Genomic DNA, 24517 nt, shown 5'->3' with positions numbered 1-24517 from the left:
CTGACAAGAGTATACAGGCTTGCTTTCCAGATGATGGTAGCCAAGATGGTGGGAGAAAGATGGGTCTGGAGATGGGACAAAATATTTAACCTCAAAATGGATGTTTAAGACCTGGAAAGATTGAATATACTGAAGGCCACAGAGGAGTTGGGGTGCTGGCACCGGGGATGGAGGCTGCTTAGTGGTGGAGCAATGGGAGTATTGGTATACTGGAGCGTGAGTGTAGTGTGGTGTGGAAGGGCATGAGGTTGGATTGTACTGAGAGGGGAAGGAGCTGAGAGGACAGGGTAGAGTACATTGGCGTTTTCTTGGGCGGCTGGGGGAGGAGGTTTGTTATGTCATGATGTGGCCAAGAAGCTGGAGTAATAGGGACTGTGATGCTCAGTGAAGCCCCATGGGGGCAGCCATGTGATTTGTGATGAGGACTTGAGGCCAGGCTTATGACTTTTCTTTTTTGGTGTAAGAAGGGAGAAGAATGTTTAAGATCTTCTGGGAGAACTTTCCTGCCCCCAGGGGATATAGGTGTGTGTGTGTGGGAGGGAGAGAGAGAGAGAGAGAGAGAGAGAGAGAGAGAGAGTGTGTGTGTGTGTGTAGTGGAGGGTCCACTTATGCAGTGAGCTTGTTAAAAGTCCCTCTCTGGGTTTCCTGACTGACCTGAGGAGAGGAGCTGTCTCTAGGACACTCCCCTCTCCCCTATCTCCCTCCATATACAGAATGATGTTTGACCAGCCTGGTTTCTCTTGGGTCTCAACTCCCCAAAAGGGGGCACTCCTCAGCAGCTCATGAGCTTGAGGATGTCTGCTCACTGAAAACATCTTCCAGAAATTCTGAAGGCCTTCCTAGAGGAACATTCTAGAAAAAATCTTCAAATTCTAAATCCTTAAACACTGGCGATGGAAGAGAAATTAGATACCATCTGATGTCTCCCCCAGCTTGGCACTGGGGAATAGATACCTTGTATGGCACCCCACTTTCTATTTGACATCCCACAGCCTGAGTGGGATGACATCCCACAGCCTGAGAGACAAGACTCACACATTACCTAAGAAAAGGGAGGCTCAGTCGAGTCCATGGGTTCTGGGCTCTGCCAGTAAACACCTAGGAGGTCAGAAGTGGGTGAACGCCTACACAAGAAGGCTCCCTAGAGCAGGGCAACTGGAGCTTACCTTAGAATGAGTAGGGTTTATTTTTCATGAGTGGGGTTTTTTTTTCTATGATTTTGTGGAAAATCAAGGGAAAAAATATTGGGATGAGAGGGTGGGAATGTTGGTCTGTCGACAGGAAAGCAAAGCTCAGGGCTCTGAATTCATGTGAGGTTTGGAGGACAGTAAAAAGAGCCCAGCATGGGTAGGGGGCCTGGGCCACTGTTAGTCTAGAGAGGAAGGGCAGACAGGACTGGCTGCGGCGGGAGGTGTGGGGCTGGAAGCCAGAAGAAAGAAACTTGGGCTTGGGCCCCTTGTAGCAACAGTGAGGGTTGGAGCTAGAGAACAGAGAGCACGCAAGGAGACAGGGAGAGAGAAGAGGGCTTCAAGGGCAGGTACAACATGCCAGAGGAACACTTTCCAGGTAAGCAAGAGGGGCACCAAGAGTTTGGAGGCTATTGAAATGGAGGGGGACATGGGGCAGTCACAGGCCCAAACTGAAGAGTTTGATCTAGGAGGGTGGGGCTGAGAACCCAATGAAGGTCATTAGAATTGGTGACTAAGAGGTCAGCAAAATGGTAGGGGTTAAAGAGTGAGTTTGTGGAGAAGAAATACAAGTAGTAAGTGTAGACAACTGTATTCTTTGAGAAATACACTGAGACTGGAAACAGGCCCATATTTTGGTTTTGAAAAAAAAGTTGCAGCAAAGCTTTGTTAGCCAAGGGGAGAGGAGAAAATTTGTGGACACGGGACAGAAGAGAAGGAGCCATTGGAGAGGGAGAGATTAAAACTACTGGAAAGAGCAGGCACAAAGAATAGCCAAATTCTAGAAGAGAAAGGAAGGTCAGGGAGTCAGGCCCTGGAAAAAGTCAAAGCTTCAGGTAGAAAGCAAAGGGCGAAGTCTGGGGCTCCAGTTGGACCAAGGCTTTGATCTAAAACCGGGAGTCAAGGTTGAGGTTAGCTCCTTAAAGTAAGGGCAGCCAGGGTAGGGCTGGGCTAGAGGCACACAGAGGAAGGGTGGACTCAAGAAGCTGTCTGGATGGCTGACATATGCAGGAGGCCTGGGATGCAGTGGAGTTGGGCTAGGCTTTGCCTTGGGCCAGGTCCATTGCTCTGCATTTCGGGAGCAGGGTGGAGCAGCAAGTCATGGTGCAACCAAATTACAAGTCTCAGGAGCCTAGAGGCTAGGATACCATGAGAGCAGTGAGGGTTTCCCTGGGGGGATGTGGGGACAGTCGCCAGAGCCCAGCCTGGGAGGGCTTAATGGAACAATGTGGGCAGCCATGCAGTGTGAGGGTCAAGAGCCTGAGTTCAAATGTGAGGTGTTCCCATTGTTACTATTTTAACTACCTGAGGTGGGCTCTGAGTGGAGAGAACATGAAGACATGCAGAAGGGAGCATTGCTTTGTGCCAAACACTGTGCTATATTAACTAACTGAATTCTCACAAGACTTCTGTGAATTAGGTATTGTTATTACCATTTTTAAAATGAGGGGGAAAAATGAAGTATTAAGTGAGAGGTGGGAAGGCAGAGAGACAGACTCTCACATGTGCCCCGACTGGGATCCACCTGGCAAGCCCACTAGAGGGTGATGCTCTGCCCATCTGGGCCCATTGCTTCATTGCTAGGCAACCAAGCTATTTTAGTACCTGAGGTGAGGCCTGGTACCTCACCTCATCCTCAGCGCCTGAGGCCAACTTGCTAGAATGAGCTATGGCTGTGGGAGGGGGAGGGGAAGAGGGAGAGGGAGAGGGAGAGAAAGATAGGGGAGGGGTAGAGAAGCAGGATGGTCGCTTCTCCTGTGTGCCCTGACTGGGAATTGAACCCAGGACTTCCACATGCCAGGCTGACTACTGCTGAGCCAATTGGCCAGGGCACAAATGAGGCAATTGAGATTCAGAGAGGGGAAGTAACTTGGCCAAGGTCACACAACCAGTTCGTGGCATTTGAAAGATGTTTTTGACTCCAAAGTCTAGCTTAGGGGTCTCCAAAATTTTTACACAGGGGGCCAGTTCACTGTCTCTCAGACAGTTGGAGGGCCGGACTATAAAAAAAACTATGAACAAATCCCTATGCACACTGCACATATCTTATTTTAAAGTAAAAAAACAAAACGGGAACAAATACAATATTTAAAATAAAGAACAAGTAAATTTAAATCAACAAACTGGCCAGTATTTCAATGGGAACTACGGGCCTGCTTTTGGCTAATGAAATGGTCAATGTCCGGTTCCATATTTGTCACTGCTAGCCGTAACAAGTGATATGACGCGCTTCCGGAGCCATGACGCCCTTCCGGAGCCATGACACGTGTGTCCTGCGTCACCACATACAGTACTCACCACCAATGAAAGAGGTGCCTCTTCCGGATAAATGGCCTCGGGGCCACATGCGGCCCGTGGGCCGTAGTTTGGGGACCCCTGGTCTAGCTTCTGATAAGCCTTTTTATCAGCTACTTACTAGGTAGATGGCCTAAATTTTTCCCTCCCTTTCCTCACCTGAAAAGTGAGGATAATAGTAATACTATTATATAGAGTTTGTGAGGATTAAGTGAATTAATAAATGTAATGGACTTAAAACAGTATCTAGTGAAAGTGCTACCTAAGGGGATGCTATTTATTAGTACTATCATTATTACTGTTGTTGTCATTATTGTCATTACTCCAGCCAGAAGCTAAGGACTTTGAGGAAAGTGGAAAAGTTCTGGGGCATATTAGTAATTTAGAGAGAGTCAGGTAATGAGGGAAAGGTGAGAGAATAGCATCCAACCAGTGGTTCTCAATCGAGGCATTTTTGTTATCACAATGGCCTGGAGGAGCTCCTGGTTTCAGTGGGCAGGCATGTCCCAGCTGAGAATGTGCAGGAGAAGCTCAGTATGGAAGGCTGCTCAGGATTTAACTTTTCAGAAGAGGAGCAGTTCCAAAGATTGGAGCAGCTTGAGCAAGTGCAACATGCCATATTTTTTGCTCCATAAGACGCACGGACATTTTCCCTCCACTTTGGGGGGGAGGGGGTGCGTCTTCCCAAAGTGGAGGGGAAATGCCCGTGCGTCTTATGGAGCGAAAAATACGGTAATAGTTGTGGGGGACACAACCATTCAGTCTACTATAGCATGGAGGATTTAACCTAGTTAGAAGATAACTTGGAACCAAGAGCCAAAGGTAAACTTGGGGATTAGAGGAGAGAAACGTGTGCCAGGTGGAGAGCCACGGGGTCCTGGGTAAGGGGCATGACATATTCAGGAAGACCACCATGGGGCCAGGGAAGAGGTTGGGTGGGAGGGGGAGGATCTGTGGACCCATCAGGGGAGTGGGGCCAAACCCTGGCCGGAAAGGCACATGAGCTTGGGATTAGAGTATGCAGGTAAGTGGCAATACTGTAGGTCATTTGAAGGAAACCCAGTGTAAAAATGCATGACTGGAGAGTGGGCTGGGCCAGGCATTATAGGCACATGACCTGGGAGGGAATTCTGGGAGAGATGGGCTCATTAGTGACTCAAGGTGATCACCGTGAATTTAAGGTGATGACGGAGAGTCTGGGAGGAGGTGTCTGGTGAGGAGCTGGAGATGTCAGAAGTCGGGATTGAAGTGCTGATTTGGAGTCATTAATCCACACCCATTGAGGGCCCATGATGCTCAATACACATATAAAGTAGGGCCCCTTGAGGCTCATTCTTATGGGGTTACTAGTTGAATTTGAAGACCTGCTTGTTGATTAGTTGGTCATGGGAAGAGAGGGGAGGAGAAGCACTGGAAACCTTCAGACTGAGCCTGGGCCCTTCATTCGGGTAAGTGACAAAAAGAGTAGCTGGGAAAGAATCGGAGAGGTCAGAAAACCAAGAGAAGACCGAGAGCTTCCAGGAGACCTAGGGACTGACTGCTTCCAGACAAGTGACTTTAGGACAGCGGTAGGGTGGAGGCCAGAGGTAGACAGTGAGCCCCAGAAGGAAGGCGGCAGCTGGTGAAGGTGGCCGGTGGGCTGGAGAAGTGTGAGGGTTGAAGGAGAGGAGGGAGCTGCAGTTCTGAAGACAAGGGGAAGGGGACTTCTATGAGAGAGGAAACCCTGAGACGGATGGAGGGGAGGGAGTAGAAAAGGAAGTGGCTCCAAGCTAAGGGGTTCTCAAAGAACCACGCCCACTATAGGTACAAAGAAGATTTGTCCAGCTCAATTCTCTAGCCCTTCTCTGCCTCTTGCCTTCCAAACCCCCAGTTTAGGCTATTTCCTCTGCCCCAGCCTCAAAACAGCCCTATCCTGTAAACATTTCTGACTTCCTGACTTGACTACCCTGCCCCTCCAGACTCGGCAACTCCGACTCCTCTGCCTTCAGCTTTCCCTTCCCCGGGAGAAAGTTAGCTCCCATAAGGTGACATGACTGAAGATTTTTGTCCCGTTTGCCGTTCTCAGTGTGTGTGGGCCTTTTAGAAAGCTTGTGGACCACCTTGCACCCTTCTCCCCCTCCCCCTCCCCCCATCTTCTCCTATTCAGGCCAGACATGCTTTGATCACAGCCTCTTTTGGGAAGTGATGCCCTGATTCCCCCCACCCCCAGCTCCCTGGTCTTTTTGAGTCTGTCACCAGGGTTAGGAATCAGCAGAGGATGTTGAAAACTCCTCTCTTCTAGGAATCTTCCTCCAATTGGGCTCATTTAATTCTTATTGCTCCTTTCCTCTGTCGATTCTGCAGATGGGGGGGGGGGTCCACTTAGATAACTTTGCAGATAAAAAGCAACACATGCCCTGATATCTTAACTGTTTTAGAACCATTTTGCTTTGTATTTTGGAAGGGAACTAGAGATCACCTAACCCAGGGATTTCGAAGAATATTTTAAACTTTAGAACCTTCAATTCTACACACACACACACACACACACACACACACACACACACACACACACACAGCAGATGTCTGACTGAAGCATGCTTACTTTTGCTCCAGCTCTTGCCCATAGCAGCCCTGGATGCTCCTGGCAATCCATAAGCTCCACAGAGCACATCCTGAAAGATAGGTGTCTTTATCTACAGGTGAGGAAACAGGTCCAGAGAGAAGGGACTTGCCCAGGTGCACACAGCAAGAGCAAAACCTCAAGATTTTCCCAAACTCCTTGGTTCTAGCATTCTAGAACTTATTAACTTCTAACTGAGCTGTTCCTCTAGTGTTCCTTTATATACTTCGTCTTTGTCATTTACTCATTTAACAAATACTCACTGACCACCTACTATGCACTGGGTACAGAGAAGGACCTCAAGACTAGTAGGTACCAGTTCTGGGAGTCAATGGCAGCAAAAGTGGACACTATTTTCCCTCAGGGGACTTGGATTTAGCAAAAGCATCTGTGAAAAGTGCCATAAAGAAGAGCTCGCACCCTGGCCAGTTGGCTCAGCAGTAGAGCATCAGCCTGGCATGTGAAAGTCATGGGTTCAATTCCCAGTCAGGGCACACAGGAGAAGCAACCATCTGCTTCTCCACCCCTACCCCTACCCCTACCCTTCTCCCTTCTCTCTCTCTCTTCCCCTCCTGCAGCCATGGCTTGAGTAGTTTGAGCATGGCCCTCGTCACTGAGGATGGCTCCATGGCCTCGCCTCAGGTGCTGAGATGGCTTGGTTGCCAAGCAATGGAGCAGCGACCCCAGATGGGCAGAGCACCCCCGGGGAGGGGACTTGCTGGGTGGATCCCAGTCGGGCACATGTGGGAATCTGTCTCTCTGCCTCCATGCCTACCTCTCACTTAAATAAAATTATATAAAAAAAGAACAACCAGTGTGGTAAGGAGGGCTTGTAAGTGGGGTGTCAGTTTGATCGGGCTGCTAGGACAGCAACAACAACAAAAAATTGGGACCGGGTGGCTTATAAACAATAGAAGTTTATTCTCACAGTTCTGGAGGCTGGAAATCCAAGATCAAGGCTCAAGTAGCTTTGGTGTCTATGGAGCGCCCATCTTGGTTCATAGATGACTGGCTTCTCACCAGATCCTCTCATGGTGGAAAGGGCAAGGGAACCCTCTGGAGTCCATTTGATAAGGGCACTAATCTCAGCATGAGGTCTCTGCCCTCATGATCTACTCACTTCCCAAAGGCCCCAGCTCCTAACGCTATTACATCAAGCATTATGTTTCAACATGAATTTTGGGGAACACAGCCATTTAGTTTGTAGAATGGGGGATTTAACCTAGTTAGAAAGTGACCTGGAACCAAGAGCTAAAGGTAAACTAGGGGACTGGAGGAGAGAGAAGTGTTCCAGGTGGAAGGAGCAGCACATGCAAAGCCCTGTGGCAGGAGGGAAGGGGAGTAGGCCAGTGGGGCTGGAGCATGGGAGCAGGGAGCTGTGGCCAGGCAGGCAAGGGCTGTATGCCAGTCTGGGCAGCACGGGCTGTTCAAAGTGCTAGGGCTTTATGCTAGGATCAGATTTGTGTCTTCAAAAGATGTCTCTAGCTGCTGAAGATAACTGAATGTCTCATCCCCAGCCCAGTCCCCACCCCTGTCCGACCTGGGTTCCTTTCATTCATATCCTTCTTCTGTCTGCCTTTCTGACATCAGTCATATGCCGCCTGAGGCATTCTTAGCAGGGCTTGATTCCACTTCTTGTGGCACATGCATTTCAACTCTAAGGTATATGTGTGCAGTGTAGTGTGTGAATGTGTTGTTACTGAATCATTTATTCATTCAGTAAATATTAAGTTATTAAGTGCCACTATGAGCCCAGTAACCGTTTGATTATCATTATGGGCACCCCACATGATGAGTGATATTATATTCTAGTGTGTGATGCTGGTACACTGTGTCATTATGTGTGAGTGCTTGTGTGTAAATATGTTGACTGGTGCTATTAATGATGACCACTGTGGGTACCTGTTATCGTATTGCTGTCAGTGTAAGTCTCCTGTAGGTGTCATTGTGTGTGGCTGTCACTGTGGGTGTTGTCTATGTAACAACAGTGGGTGTGGCTGAGGTTGTGTGTTGCTGTGCCATGTGAATGTAGGACTGTCTGTGTGTGGCACACGTGCCCTGACTTGGTAAGGTTCGGTTGGTGTGATGTGTCTCTGTGTCCGTGGGGGGCTTGGAAGACCCCCAGCTCCTGCCATAAATCCACAAGAGAATGAGCTTCTCCAAGGCGGTTGGAGGCGCTCTCCATGGCCCCTGGGATGATGGATGTGGGGAGTGGAGCCTCTGCCTGGTGCAGCCCTGGGCTGTTAGGGAGGAGGAGCCTCCCCCTCTGGCACTGGAGGGGAAAAGGGTGATGGGGGCAACTGGGCAGGTCGGGGCTGGCCAGGCAGGGCCAGATTAATAAAGAGGGGCCTGGGGGAGGGAAGGCCTGGGCCTGCGGAGGCAGGAGGCGGCTGAGATGAAAGTGGCCCGACTGGCGGGCAGGCAGGTGGCCTCTCCCCTGCCCTGTCAGCACTTTTTAATGTCCCCTTGGTTAGAATGTGTGGGAGGAATGAGGCGAGGGAAGCAGGAGCTCACCTTTCCCAGGCCCTGGAGGAGGGGGCTGGGTAGCCCCGAGGCGGGGTTTCTCTTGGTAGGTGGGAGGAATGTGGCTCAGAGGTGTAACTGAGAGGAAGAGCCTGGCTCGCGTCCCTTTCTGTCCACTAAAAACAACCAGAGCTCCATCTATCCGGGGGAGGCAGGGTTAGGAAGCAATTGGAAAAACAGAAGGGAGGTAGAAGGGGACGATTGCAGTGAGACTATGTCACATTGTGTGTGGCGCCTCACACCGGTTATTGTCGGGGGCGTCAATTTAAATCTGCAGGAATAAATGTGCGGAAAGCTGGGTTCATGAGACCATACGAACAAGACCGCGTGTGCTTGTGTTAGTTCAGCTCTCTGCATGTGGGAATTTAAATTTTAAAACCGGGGGCTTGCATCCTGGCTTGGCCTGTTGCTGGAGTGTGGCTTTGGGCAGGTCATTTAACCTCCCTGAGCTTCATGGCTGCATCTCTAAAGGAGATATAAGAGTATTTGTTTCATAGGATGATTGTGGGGCTTAAATAGACTGAAATAAATGCTCAACTGTAAATTTCTCTATAAATGTGTGGTACTGTTAACAATGGCATGTGGGGCCTGTTGGGTGACGGCGTGATGATGTCGGTGTGTCTGGGAGCTTGAGTGTCTTTGTGTATCAGTTATAGTGGGTGCCCACATGAGAGAACGTGTGTGAGTAAGTGTGAACTATTTGCGATGAGTTTGTTGTACGAGTGAGTGTATAAGTGTTAGATGTGTATTTTGTAGGTGTAGTAAAATATATGAAAATATCTGTTTGGATCCAAGAGTAGTGATTGTATCTTTGTATGACTGTGAATGTGTTTGTCTTTGGGTGTCAACCTCATTGTGTCTATCTGTTTGCAGGAGATGACTCTGTGTCTCGAAGTGTATGTGAGTTGCCCGGGCACCTAGGATGGATGTGTGCATCTTGAAATGTGCACTGGCTGTGTGGGAATGCATTTTGTGTATCTCTTTGCCCTGTGTGTGTCTTTGGCTATGTGTCCCAAAGCGAATGTGGTTGAATGTGCCTTTGTCTTGGTTGTGTGAGTGTGAGGGTGGTATGTGGTGCCTTGGTGTGGCTGCGTGTGACTGTGTGTGACAGTGTGTGTGCGTTTGCGTGCGAGTGTGTGTTTGGTGAGCGGCTCTGCTGCCTTAAGCACCTTTCGAATACATTGGCCACAGCTCATTGAATCCTTTAACAATCTGACTCTGCTCTTCCTTCCCCGTTTTTTCTAATTCAGTTCCTCTTATTACAAAAATAAAAAATAAAGCGCTGCCCCTTTCCAGTGGCTGGCCCCGCGGAGCCCCCGCCTCGGGACCAGCCTCGTTTCACTCCATTTCGGGGAAAACGGGAAGTCGGTAATTTTAAAAAATATTTTCTACTTTATTTGGGATTTAATGTTCTTACAGAATCCTGCTGCCTCCCTATGTCCCCCCTCCCCAGTTACCCCCAGCCCCACATGCAAGAGGCGTAATGGCCCATTCAGCATATTAGGGGAGCCAGGCGCACGCCCGTTTGTGTGTGTGCGCACACACACTTAGATAAAAATACTCAGGACCCACAGCAGATACACATAGGACTACACAGCAGCTCAAAGGTCTCCTCAGCCACTCTGCCCTAATACTGAAATACCACACAAAGACAGAGCCGCAGCCACACTCTGGAGGGAAACAAACACAGGAGCACTGTCAGGGGAGAGCTCCCCGAGAAGGAAGGGAACCAGACGGGCAGGAGGGGAGGGTGGAGAGAGACATGTGCCCAGGGAGAGACAGACCAGACGCTGCTTCTACACAGAAACTTGAGTAGTTCAAGGCAACGAGGGGGTTGATCACCCCGGGGCCAGGCCTTGCCCCTTTTGTACATTGCATGGTCAAGAAGTGATTCCTCAAGGTCGTGCAGGGAGTCAAGACTAGATGTGGGGGCGGAAGTGAGAATCCTATATCCCTTTCCTGTGCCCTACTGTTGTAGTCCAGGACAGTCACCTGCATAAGTGTGTGTGTGTGTGTGTGTGTGTAAGATGTGCTTCTGAACAGCACTAACTTAAGGGCCATACATTTATTAGACTCAACAAAGGCTTGCAGGGTGTGGCTGTGTGTGTCTATAAATATGTAAGGTCTACCGGAAAGTTCTGTCCGTTTCTGGAATAAAACAAAATACAAATTTTTCTTACCGTTAATAAACTTTATTAAATAATATAATTGCCATTATTATTAATGATTTCTTGCCAGCGTGAGGGCAATTTGTATATCCCATTTTTGAAAAATGTTTTATCTTTTGATGTGAAAAATTGAACCAGTGCTTGTTTGATATCTTCTTCATTTTTGAATTTTTTGCCCTTCAAAAAATTTTGTAAGGACAAAAACAAGTGATAGTCGGAGGGTGCTAAGTCCGGGGAATATGGTGGATGCAACAGACATGCTTCTGTAGCATTTCTTCCTTGTTGAAGAAATTCGTAAAAATTACAGTGGCGTAAATGAACTTTATCAGTAGCCATGGGTACACTATCACTTCACACATAAGACTAACGTGAATCAACTTTGTTTTAGTTAATTTGCTACATCAGTATGTATACATTAAATGATAAAAATAGAGAGGCACACATGCGCCAAATAAACGTGCTTACGTGTCAAAACTTGTTGTGATAGAAACGGACAGAACTTTCCGGTAGACCTTATATATTGGAGAACCTTTGTGTGCACACACCTGAGGGGTGTCCATCATGGAGTATAAAAGCCTGTATAAGTATGGCTATGTCTATGCATAGACAATAAGCACCATAGGGACAGGAACCATATTTCCCCTCTGTATCCCCAACATCTAAGATAGGACTTGGTGCATTGGCAGGTACACAATAAATATTCGTTGAAGAATGAATGAGTAAACAAAATCACTGTGGGAGCTCAGAGAGCTTAGGGAGAGCCTGGTCATCACTGGCAGAGACCACAGGCAGCCCAGACTCTGGATGGGCCCCGGAAGAGGGAGCGCTACTCCATGAGGGGGTAGGGTGGGAACCTACTGGTCTTTCCCTGCTGCCATCTCTGCTGCCGGGAGATGTGGACACTATAGTCTGTGCTTTGCCCAGAATGATAAGTTTCAAGAGTTATTTCAGACTATTCTGTGGTAGAAAAAAAAGGAAATGAGCTCTCCATTTGTTAAATATGGGACAGGCGAGGGAGAGAAGGGCAGTGGTGGACAGAAACTCAAGATGGATAGATGGACAGAGATGAATAGACATACTGACTAAACACAACTGGATAAACAGATTTATTTATAGACAGACCAAAAGACAAATAGAGACACAGATAAATAGATGTACAGATAGACACACAGACTGACATGAATAGTCAGGCAGGCAGACAGTCTCTAGGAGTGACTGATAGACCAGCAGACGAGCAGACCAATCGATAGACAGATAGATGGACAGTTGATTGCACAGAAAAGATGCCTGTATATAGCTCAGCATACAGAATAGGCCTACCTAACAGCCATTTCCCATGGTCTGTCCTCCTTTCTTGCTAATGGCACCCACTCTTTTGTTCGGTGTTTGGAGACCAAGTCTTTTTTTTTTTTTTTTTGTATTTTTCTGAAGCTGGAAACGGGGAGAGACAGTCAGACAGACTCCCGCATGCACCCAACCGGGATCCACCCGGCACGCCCACCAGGGGCAACGCTCTGCCCACCAGGGGGCGTCGCTCTGCCGTGACCAGAGCCACTCTAGCGCCTGGGGCAGAGGCCAAGGAGCCATCCCCAGCGCCCGAGCCATCTTTGCTCCAATGGAGCCTTGGCTGCGGGAGGGGAAGAGAGAGACAGAGAGGAAGGAGGGGGGGTGGAGAAGCAAATGGGCGCTTCTCCTGTGTGCCCTGGCCGGGAATCGAACCCGGGTCCCCCGCACACCAGGCCGACGCTCTACCGCTGAGCCAACCGGCCAGGGCCTGGAGACCAAGTCTTTTGGGAAGGGTTGAACCCTCTCTTGCCTCAGAGGTTAATCTTAGTTGATCCAGGAAAATCATGTCATTCCATTCCCCTTGCTGGGGATTCATTTGGAATGGACATATGATACAATTCTGACCATTTTCGTGTGGGAAAAGGCCATTAAGGAGACTTCCTTTGGGGTAATTTCACCTCACATGTATAGAAAGACCCGTGAGGAGATGGACCTCTTTCTCTTTTCTGGAGTCTGCACTTTGCTGTGTGAAGAAGGAACGTGCTGAGGTGCTACAGCCCTTTTGAAACCTTGAGCTTCCTCCTGAGTCAGAAGCTGACATGCCACGGATGGCAGAGGAGGGACCCGAGTGCTGAATGATGCCACTAGGTCACATTAACCAATCTGGGACTCTCCCTCCCAAATTTCTCTTTATGAAACATAATATTGTTCTCACCATCTTAGCCACTTTTGGTAGGGTCATTGATTACTTGCAGCCAAAAGCATCCTAATTGCTACACAAATCAGTTGACAAATTGGCAGACAAATAGTAAAGAATTGGGGAGATACATGAGTGGAGAGACAGCCAATAGACAGACATATGGATAGATAACCGACAGACTAACAGACAAACGATTTGCAACCAGTGTGCCACAAGAATTTTTAAAACGCAATACCTATTTATTTATTTATTTTTAAAGATTCTATTTATTGAATTTTAGAGAGAAAGAGGAGATGTGGAGGAGCAGGAAGCATCAACTCATAGTTGTTTCTTATATGTGCCTTGACTAGGCAAGCCCAGATTGAACCAGCAACCTCAGCATTCCAGGCTGATGCTTTATCCACTGTGCTACCACAGGTCAGGATACCTGACTATTTAGTCAAGGATACTGACCTCTTTTTCCATTAGATTGTCAAGTAAAAAAATGACAACAGCCAACACAACAGTAGCCGTCCGGTGTGAATGCCCTGTCTTAAACCATAAATACATAGGTCATGCAATAGATTTGCATCTCATTGGTCACACCGCATAACAAGGTTGCGCCTGATGGCAAGGTCAATTTTTGGTACCAGAATCACTATATACAAATATAGGCACCTGATTTTTTAAAAAGTCACTTTGGAGCAAAAAGGGTAGGTAATTACAATATTATTTCTTAAGATTTTATTTATTGATTCTACAGAGGTGGAGAGAGCGAGAAGTATCAGTTCATTGTTGCTTCACTTTAGCTGTTCATTGCTTGCCATGTGTGCCTTGACCAGGAGAGCCGGGGGTTTTGAACTGGGGACCTCAGCATCCAGGTCAATGCTCTGTCCACTGCGCCACCACAGGCAAGGCAGTAATTACTATTATTATTGTAAATCAATCAAAATTATACCTATTTTTTGGTTGGATTGGCCAAAAATATATATTTTTGATGAGCCACAGAATTTTAGACATTAGTTTATGTGTGCTACGAGATGAAAAGGTTAAAAATTGCAGAGTTATACAATAAACCGATTCTTCAGCTGACAAGGAGATAAGCAGATGGTTTGTAGATGGATACTAGGTAAGTAGACAGATGGACAGAGGTGAAGTGGACGAATGGAAATATGGATTGGGATATAGGGGGATAAGTGGAAGGACTGGCAGATGGAGACATAAGCGGACAAAAAGGCTACTGACATGTTCCCCAGAAAACCTTCCCTGACCCCAATCTGACTTGAATTGTGTTCCCATGGCCACCTCTATACAACACCATATCAGCCCTTACCCACTGTGTGGTAAAAAATGGTTTATTATTCTTTTTCATGGCAAGTTCCAGGTCACAAATTCCTTGAGGCTAGGAATCATATCTTACCCACCTTTAATACCCCCAGACTAGTACAAAGCTGAGTACATAGGAAGTGCTCAATAAGTATTTATTAAATGAACAGCTGTAGGTGGATGATGGAAGAAACGAAGGAAGGTAAGAAAGGATTTAAGGAGGGAAAAGGAAAAAATAGGAATATAGACAACAAGTTGTACAGATGTATCAATGGAAATGGACAGACAGACAATTTGGTAAACAGGTGGACAGACCATCAGATAGGCAGATAGATAGAGTATGTTTATATATCAACAGCAGACAGATGAACAGAGAAACAGAATGATCAGTAAATAGACAAAGGGATGAGAGAGAATGAGAAAATAGGAATGAGTATAGATGGATAGGTCACTAACAGGCAGGCAGGTATGTTATAGATGGACAAATAAATGGATGGTCAGCCAAATATTTAGATAGATCTAAAATAGGTAGGAAAACAAATAACTGGGCAGGTGGACAAAGACAGACAGGTAGTCAAACCTGGGACCTGTGGAGACCTGGCTAGATGGACAAGTTAAAAAGCAAAAAGAAATGGGTACAGGAATGGCTACATAGAGAGATGGACACAGAGATAACTAGACTGGGGAGCAGACAGTTGGAAAGACAGTCAGGCTCAGAGACCCTGATGTTTATGTTTATCACCTGTTAGATACCTGTTTGTATTAATTATGTAATTTTCTTGTTTGAGAAAAATTGTTTCTCCCTCTCTCCCCTCCCGCCACAATCTATCCTACTTTCTTCCTCTCTCTTCTCTCCCTCTTTTCCTCTCTCCTTCTCCCATGTCCTCCCTCTCTGCCTTCTTCTCCCTCCTCTCCTGCTTATCTTTAAGAGTCCCCATACCCATAGCTGATCTTCTGCCTCCCGAATAAGGCATGTTATTGTGACAGAGGCTACCTCCAAGCAGGGCCTGGGTTTAGGATGGCAAAGGACCGTGGGAACCACGGGAAGGCAGAGAACCCCCTCTCACTCCACCCTACCCTTGGCAACCCCAGGCAATCTTCCTCCAAAATCCAGCAACTAAGTCTTGGCCTACGGTCCAAGAGACTCCGCCCCTCCCCCTCCCTGCCAGAGACTCCAGGAAACGGGTTGGGCCGTGAAAGTCGCGCTCTCAGATCTGTTCACTTTCCAGGCTCCAGGGAAGGGAGCAGACTCAAGATTTGCTTTTTTGTTATGGGGCACAGAAATGTGGTAAATATAGATGGTGGCAAGGGAAGGAAGGTCTGCCCAGCTCTTCAAGCCCAAACCTTGCTTCTCTCCATCTTTTGTGTCCATTTCAGTTATTGATTACTTTCTGAAGCTCCTCTGATTCTCTCAATCCAACAAATAAATTCTTGGACTGCTATGGTGTATGAGCTACTGCCTGGTGCTATGGGAGACAAATGGGTACTAAGGCAAGTCCCTTCTCTCTTCCTAAGACAAGGCTTTTTCTCTTTTCTTCTTCCCTTTATGTGTGTTGCTCTTTAGGTGTCTTTCTCTGCTTAACGGATCAAGAAATAATCATAAAGTAGCCACTATATGCCATGCCCGTGGGCTCTGTTCTGCAGCTCTGCCCTTTTCACACCATGCCCACCTGCCCTCGTCTTCAGTTCCCACTCAGGCTGCAGTAAGTGTAGTAGGCACTTTCTCTGGACAGAAGACTCAGGGAATTGCGGACTCTGTGACAGCACCCTCCTCCTTTCCCCAGGATAATGGATCTGTCATCAGAGGACAGGGTGTGGGGAATGGGAGGTGGTGACTTAGCAACAATGCAGCAGTGGGTGGCCACCAAGGTATTCCTGCTGGCTCTTAGAGCCCCTCCTCCTCATCTTTGCCCTTCATCTCCTGCTGCCTGATACTCTCTGAAGCATCAATCCAAGCAATCGATGCATTGATGAGGATGACTCAGCCTGGCCTTCAGAGCTTTCCACGATAGGCCTCAACTTACCCCTTCCAGCTCCTCCACTTGCACCCCCACAGCCCTTCAGGACTGGCCCCCTTCCTTGACAGGCCTGCAGTTTCCTGCTTTTTCACCAACAACACTTCATCTTTTCAAGCCATAATCAGATGCCGTCTATTCCAGGAAGCTCTTCCTGCTTGCCCCTGCAAGAGGCTTCAGCTCAGATCCACAGGCACCACATACACCCTTATAAACTTACTAACCTACAAACAAATATTGACGCCAACACCAAGAAGTGCCATGGCGCATCCTCTGCTTTCTACCCTGCTCTGGTAAGAGTCAGGGCTCCCCATCAACAAGCCTTCTTGAGAGGCTACTGTGTGCAGGGTGTGCTCCTCCCATCCCCAGGGCATAGATCTGGAGCCAGACTGTGGGTTCTAATTCTGTCTCTGTCTCTTCCTCAGGCAAATGACTTCTCTGTGTCCTATTTCCTAATCTGAAAAATGAGGTTTATAATGGTACCTACCTCTCAGGATTGCTGAGAGGATTGATTTGAATAGTCCCTGACACACAGTTCTATGAAAGAGTTACTATTCCTACATACTTCCGGTTCTGGGGATTCAGGATTCTCAAGTTTTGAGGAAGAGAACTGTCAGGCACTGAGCAGCTCCTGTGGGCTTAGGGTCTTATATGTAGTGTCTCAGCAAAACAACAACAACAACAAAACATCCCTGTGAAAAGATATTGTCACCATTTGTTCAACAGATGAGGAAATGAGGAGGCATTAGCTGAAGTGACTCGCCTGAGGTCTCCTAGCCAAAACAGGGAAGATTTGGGAGTTGAGCTCAGATTTACTTGATTCCAAATCTGCCTTTTCCCAAGACATGGTGCTGTTTCTTTGATTTGAGGATCAGAAGATTAGAATTTGGGTTTATAATTCAAGGATGTGAGAGGTCTGAGAGTTGGCACTATGGGGGTCCATATTATCTTGGCAGGGGGCAGTTTGAATATGATTAACTTGTTTTCAGAGTGGTCACAGTGTATGACAACCTCACTGCCAAACATCCTCACTCTTTGCCTTCTGAAATCAATGCTCTGGCCTCACAGTATGAATTGGGGGTTTCTGGGGGTGGGAGCCAGGTGGTTACTGGAGGACAGGAAGAGTCACCAAATTAATGACCCACCTGGGGTCAGGAAGTCTACTTGGGAATGAATTATCTGGTTAAGAAACCATGACCAGGTGGATCAATGGAGACAAGGTTTTGTTACCACCCCACATTTAAAGAGCTGTACCCCGGGGCTGCGGCTCATGGGGACTGCTGCCTTTCTCCTGTAGTGCCCTAGCCCCAGATCACTGCGTCCTCAGGGAGCTCAGAGCCCAGTTGGGGAGACGTGAGCACCAGGGGCTTTCCCAGGAAACAGATTATGAGATGGAGTGAATGTGCAGGGTGTTATCAGGAAGCTCTTGGGATCAAAACTGTGGAGGGAGAAGGAGTCGGATTGGAAAGAGGCTGACCCTCAGGGCACTGTGGGGCTGGCATTGCCCTTCAGCTTTATCCCAAACTGGGCCAGAGGGCTCAGCTTTTGTAACTGCTTGTTGATGGGTTGTGGGATGTGGGGACCCAGGAAACAAGTGTGACCTTGGGCTGGACAGCTTTCTTCAGCTGAGGCCATTCCCCAGTGGTAGCTGATCTCTGAGGACTGTCTGCTAGCAGTCCCGGCAACTAGGTTAAGTCCCTCATCGGAGGGGATTTGGGTGGCACATTACAGTGTCCATCACAGGTGCCTACCCAAGCTGGGAGGGGGGACACTCAAAAAAGTCTTCATGGATGAGACAATGCCCAAGCTTTTAGAAGAATGAGAGGGGTTATGAAGGCAAAAAAATAAAAATAATAAAAAATAAAAAAGGACTGGGGCATGTAGGGAAAGGGGGAGTTTCTAGTGGAAAGAACAGCGTGGACTGCAACCCAGAGGCAAAGCCGACCCCGGAGAGGTAGGCAGGGCTCAGACTGGAAGGGCTGCACTGCATGCCAAAGAATTTGGGGGTTTTTATTAAGGGGATAGGGAGTCCTTATGGATTGTTGGACAGTGTGTGAAATAAATAAGATTTGCATTTTAAAGTAATCCCAGCACTGCCACTTACTAGTTGTGTTACTAACAAATGGCTTAACCTCTCTGTCTCAATGTCTTCACAGTAAAATGGGGATAATAACAGTGCCTGCTTCTTAGAGTTGTTGTAAGAATGGAATAAGACAGTATGGGTAGGAGGGACTTAGAAGCTCTCTATGGGAGCTCAGCTATATTTGGCCCTTAGGGTAAAGCCAAAGATGGAGATTAGTTATTGTTCTTGGCTGTTACAGGATGGATGGGGGTGGGCAGAGGCCAGTGAAAGGAAGAGTGGAGACAGAGATGGTGGCTGCAGGTGTGCAAGAGAGACATGGTAAGGGCACAAGTAGAGGCAGCAGCAGTGGGAATAAAGATGCCAGTTTAAAGGCTTTTAAGAGGTAAAATTCACAGGACTCAGTGACTGCTTGGATAAAAGAGGTGATAAAAAAAGATGGCATTCACAATGGCTCCTAGAGTTCTAGTTTGGGTGACGAATTCTGGGAACACACAGATGGATTTGGAGCAAGGGACCTGGTAAGTTTATTGTGGGTTGAGTTGAAACTGAGATTCTTGGGGAATCCAGCTGGAGATGCTGGGCAGTTATTCGTAGCTGAGCTCTGAGGAAGGCTGGTTGGGCGGGGGGCGTGTGTGGGTGATGTGTGTGAAGGTGGTTGAGCAGCCATGGGCCGGCTGAGGTCCCAGGGTGAGTATGTGGAAAGGGAAGCATTGTGGGCTGTGGATGGAATGGTGGGGAGCACCATCCTTAAAGGGAGCTTGAGAAGGAGATCGAAGAGATTCCAGGAGCCAAGAAGGAGATGCTGCTATCATGAAAGCTGAGGGGAATGAGACCCAAAAGATACCAGCCAACACAGCTCAGTGCCACAGAGAGGGAAACAAAGAGAAAAGTGGCAGTCTACTGGAGAGGACAAGGGGTTCCTGGTGGTTGACCTCGAGGAGAGCGTTGCATCAAAGTGGTGGGCGGAAGGCAAGGTGCGATAGTTTGAAGAGTAAAGAGGAAACTGAGGGCTGTGCATCTCTGAGTGGACAGCATGTAGTTAGATTGCCCAGGGTCGGTGCTGGGCCAGCCCAAATGCAGTCTTTCCAGATGACCCTGCCTGGGCCCCCTCTCCCATCACAGACTGCCTGTACCTGTCACAGTTATCTCGGTCCCTGCCCTCCTCGTCTACCAGACTGTGAGCTCCTTCAAGGTGGGATCCTCATCCACGTTTGCATCTTTCCCTGTACTAGAGATGGTGCTGGCTGGACCTGCAGGTGATCAGCAGCTGCTTGTGGAGCGGAGGAATGATCCGAGGTGAAACCACAAAGCAAGTTTCCTGGTTTGCAGACTGGTCAGTCAGCAGACCAGAAATGAAACCGTATTCAGGGTAGAAGATGTGTGATGGGAAAAGAGGTAACAGAATATGGGGCGGTGTGAATTGAGGCACTTAGGGCAAAATAAAGCCAATTCACCCATGAGCAGAAGTTCTTAACTTTTTTAGATCCTGAACCCCTTGGAGCTGCCGAAATAAATAATGAACATGTGCTCCACAAAAAACGTGTCACACTCATATCCAGTATGCATATGATTTCAGGTTTTTCACAGGCCTTGGGCCCATCTACAGACCTGCCCAGTGGTCCATGGTCCCAAGTGAAGAATGTACTTCCAAATGGGGTATTTACCAGTGGCCTGGTAGACACTGACCTGATCTATCACTTACTCCCTCTGAGCCTCAATTTCTTTATCTGTTAAATGAGGAATATGTGAAAGAGATGGAGAGTGTAAAGAAACTAACAGCTCTGTGAGTCACCTGGTACAGGTATTTTACAACCACAAACATTCTTCCTGTTTGTGGGTAGAATCTTCCCCACTTTGAAAATAGGGAAATGGAGACTCAGTTTGAGAAACTTGACCAAATGTACACATGAGTAAGCAAAAGAGCTAGATTCTACCCAGGTCTGTCCACCTCCGAGTCCTGGGCTGTCTCCTGTAAACTGCTGCCTACCAGGTACAACATTATTGATGCCTGTCTGCCCACCCCTGGCATGGTTAATGCACTAATGTATTATGAAAACAATTTGGAAACTGGACCGCACTTATGCAAATATAAGGTACCGCGTTGGTATCATCATTATTGATCACCCGTATCTTAAAGTCCCTTCCTTGGCATCTGTTTCGTTCCACCCCCCAACCTCAAGCCACTTATTCATTGCTTCTGTCACCTGCTCCTCCTTTTCCTCCTGTCTCCTGAGGGTAGGTTTTCTCCGGTCCCTGCCCTTGCTTTCTGTTCTTTACTCTAAATCACTTCATTCTACAACTTCAGCTTTGACCTCCAAGCAGGTGACTCTCACATCTATACTTCAGTCCAGAGCCTTATTTCAATCACCTACTGGGAGTTTCTCACCCGAACCAGTGGTCTCAGACTTCGCTGTGCATCAGAGTCACCTAGAGAGTTTGTTAAAACAGATTCCTGGGCACTACACCCACAATTTCTGATTCTGGAGACCTGGGGTAGGGCCAAGGAATATGATTTACAGCATTATACAAAGTATAATTGATATGAATAAACTGCACATATTTAAAGTGAACAATTTAATAAATTTTGACATATGAATACAGTCATGAAACCAGCACCACAATCAAGATAGTGAACATATTCTTACCCCCAAAATCTCCTTGTTTCCCGTTATAAACCCTCTTCTCCTTCCCTCAATCTCCACCCCCATCCCCAGGTAAACTTTAACCTGTTTGACACTGCAGATCAGTTTGAATTTTCTAGAATTTTATGTAAGAAGAATAATAAATGATGTATTCTTCATTATTTCTGGCTTTTCCACTCAGCATAATTATTCCAAGATTCATCCACGTTGTTGCACATAGCAGTAGTTCATTCCTTTTGTTTCTCCATTCACTGGTTGATAGATATTTCAGTTTCCAATTTGGGGCTATTCCAATTAAGCTGCCAAGAACATTCATATAAAAATCTTTGTGCTTGTATTTCTCTTAGAAGTGGAATGGCTGGGTCATATGATAAGTGCATGTTTAACTTTTTCAGGAACTGCTAGACTGTTTTTCAAAATTGGTTGTACCATTTTACATAGTCACCAACAGTGTATGAGAACTCTAGTTGTTCCACATCTTTGCCAATATCTTGTGTGATCAGTCATTTTAATCTTAGCCAGTCCTGTGGGTATGTTAGTGGCATTTCCTTAGTAACTAATGACATTGAGCAGCTTTTCAGGTGTTTATTTGCTATCCATATATCTTTTTGGGTTAAGTGTTAGAAGTTCTTGCTTATTTTATTTTTATTTATTTATATTTTCTTTTTATTTCTTTATTTAGACGATTAAATTTAACAGGGTGATATTGGTCAATCAGAGTACATAGATTTAGAGAAAATATCTCACATCATTTGGACAGTTGATTATGCTGTATACCCATCACCCAAAGTCAAACCATCTTCTGTCACCCTATATTTTGTTTCTCTTTAAGCCCTTCCCCTTCCCCCATCCCCCTCCCTCTCCACCCTGGTAACCACTGCACCCCTGTCTATGTCCATGAGTCTATTTTACGTGAGAGGAAGGGAGATATTGAGGCAGACTCCCACATGTGCCCCAACCAGCATCCACCTGGCAACCCCATTTGGGGCCAATGCTTGAGTACTGAGCTATCTTTAGCACCTAAGGCTGACATGCTCAGACCAACCGAGCTATCTTCAGCACCCTGGGGCCATACTTGAACCAACTGAACCACTGGCTGTGGGAGGGGAAGAAAGAGAGAAGGGGGAAAGGGAGTGGGGGAGAAGCAGATGGTTACTTTTCCTGTGTGCCTCGACTGGGAATCAAACCTAGGACATCCATACACTGGGCCGACGCTGTAGTCACTGAGCCACTAGCCAGGGCCTCTTTTGCTTATTTTAAACATTGAATTGTTATCTTCTTACTGTTGAGCTGTAAGTGTTTTTTATGTATTCTAGAACATACCTGCTTTATTGGGTATATGTTTTTTAAATAATTTCTCCCAGTATATGTCTTACTTTTTTTTTTTACTTTTTAATTTTATGTTTTAAAAAAAATTATTGATTTTAGAGAGAGAGACAGGAAGAGAGAGAGACAGAAACATTAATCTCTTCCTGTATGTGCCCTGAGTGAGGATCAAACCGTCAACCTCTGTGGATCCAGACGATGCTGTAACCAACTAAGCTATGTGGCCAGGGCATTTTTTTTATTTTTTAAACAATATCTTTTGATGAGCAAACATTTTTAATTTGATGAAGTCCAATTTATTGATTTTTTTTCTAGTTTGACTTTTGGGGACATATTTTAGAAATCTTTGCCAAACGCAAGGTCACTAATATTTTCTCCTATGTTTCCTTATAGAAGTTTTATGGTTTTAGCTTATATTAATTAGGTGTATGATCCTTTTCAAGGTAATTTTTGTTTATGGTGTGAGGTAGGTTTTTTTTAAAAATATGGCTATACTTTTGTCAAAAATCAATTTGCTACTTATGTGTGGGTTTATTTCTGGACTCTGTATTCTGCTCCATTGATCTATTTGTCCGTCTTTACACCAGTGGCATACTATATCTTTATAAGTCTTGAAATCAGGTAATGTAAATCTTCCAAATTTGCTCTTTTTCAGATTTGTTTTAGCTACTCTAGGGTCCTGGTGTTTCTATATTCATTTTTTAATCCATTTGTTAATGTCCACAAATAAAAAACCTGCTGGGATTTTGAGATTGTCTTGAATCTATAGATCAATATGGGTTATAGATCATCTTAACAATATTGAGTCTTCCAATGCATTGATGTAATATTTCTTCGTTAACTTGGGTTTTCTTTAATTTATCTCAGCAATGTTTCATAGTTTTTCAGACTACAGGTCTTGCATATCTTCAGTCAAATTAATCCCTATAGTTTTGATGCTATTGCAAATGTTATATTTTAAAATTTTTAGTCCTATTGTTTATTGCTAGTTATTGCATGTTTTTGTTAAAACAGACTATTAGGCCCCCAACTCCACAGTTTCTGATTCAGAGGGTCTGGCATGTGGTCCCAGCATTTGCATTTCTAACAAGTCCCAGATGATGCTAATGCTGTTTGTCTGAGAACCACACTTTGAGAACCACTGGCATAAGTGTTCTGCCTGAACCTCTTGTTCTAAACCAAACTCATCACTTGACCCCATATAAGCTCTCCTGATTTTCCTCTTTCCAGAAATGGCCCCACAATTCAAATCCATGTCCAGTGGTTAGCTGTTTGAATTTGCCATTGCAAAACCAACCTGTGGCTTATTGTAACACAGTCGTGTCCAATGAGCTGCCACTCTAATAATATACTCCTGAAATATGTCTCCTCTTTGTTCCCTTTCTGTTTTCTAGCTTCATTACTACCCCCTTGACCAGTGAAATCACCTCCTAACTGGTCTCTCTGCTTCTAGTCTCTTTCTACTATAATCTGTTCTGCTCCCAGACTAGTTATTTCAGCCAGAAACTTGAACTGTGCCATTCTCCTGCTAAACAACCCCCCACAGGTCTCCCATTGCCAGATGAATGAAGTCTAAACCTCTTACTCTGATGTTCCAGTTGCCTGCCTACTGGCATCCATCCTCCTTTCATCTTTAGAAATAGAACTTATATCTTATTCAGGGAAGAAATATGTCCAGAGTTTTGAGAATTATATTCCTTAGTATCCCTTGGAGATAAATGGCCATGTGACTAAGTTCTGGCCAATAAAATGTAAATATCAGTTGTTTCTGGAAAGTCCCATAAAGGTAACATTAAGAGGAAAAATAGATGGACAGACTGCCTGTCTTCTCTTCCTTTTCCTCCATGTCTGGAATGCTGGAGCTTCTGTAGCCATCTTGGACCATGAGACAACTTAAAAGATACAAGCACTTGCTAAGGATATAAGGAGCCTGATGACAGTAGAGCTTCTATACCAAGTCCAGATCACCCAATTTTGAAGTTATTTTACTTAGAGAAAAATAAACCCTTATATGTTTAAGCCACTATAACTTAGCTGCTTGTATTCAATCCTACTCTTGATTGATATACATGATATTCAAAGTTCTCCAAATATTAGCCCCAACATACTTTCCAGTCACCTGTGATTCTACCCCATCCCCCTACAAATACACTATGTTCTGGCCA

This window comes from Saccopteryx leptura, chromosome 13, assembly GCF_036850995.1.
Source record: "Saccopteryx leptura isolate mSacLep1 chromosome 13, mSacLep1_pri_phased_curated, whole genome shotgun sequence".
In the NCBI taxonomy this organism is placed as follows: domain Eukaryota; kingdom Metazoa; phylum Chordata; class Mammalia; order Chiroptera; family Emballonuridae; genus Saccopteryx; species Saccopteryx leptura.
This window is presented reverse-complemented; position numbering follows the sequence as displayed.